Raw genomic sequence first — 546 nt, forward strand, 5'->3', positions numbered from 1 at the left:
AGCTCAAGCTTATTGCTTTTTCAAATAAGGGAGATTTCCATCTCCCTTATTTGCATATTACCCAGAGGAGCGTGCGTGGCCATTTGAGTCTCCTCACTTATTTATAGTATATAGTTGTTCTCCCTAAGGAGAAAAGAGCGTTTCTGACCCCTGTCCCAGGCCTCTCACTAGCAAAAGCCAGACTCCTACTGTACACTGATGATGGGCAATAACCCGGAAACAGCTGTAAGTGCATGGAGTCTGGCTTTGCTTTTGAATACCAGTCATTGTAAGAAGACTTGTATAAAAAGTCTCACTTTGACTCGAAGGAATGCTGCCTTTCAATACGTGGCACTGTGGAGGATTTATTCCATCTCCCTTATTTGCATATTACCCAGAGGAGCGTGCGTGGCCATTTGAGTCTCCTCACTTATTTATAGTATATAGTTGCTCTCCCTAAGGAGAAAAGAGCGTTTCTGACCCCTGTCCCTGGCCTCACACTAGCAAAAGCCAGACTCCTACTGTACACTGATGATGGGCAATAACCCGGAAACAGCTGTATGTACA

This window comes from Eleutherodactylus coqui, unplaced genomic scaffold (assembly GCF_035609145.1).
Source record: "Eleutherodactylus coqui strain aEleCoq1 unplaced genomic scaffold, aEleCoq1.hap1 HAP1_SCAFFOLD_42, whole genome shotgun sequence".
NCBI classification, from domain to species: Eukaryota; Metazoa; Chordata; class Amphibia; order Anura; family Eleutherodactylidae; genus Eleutherodactylus; species Eleutherodactylus coqui.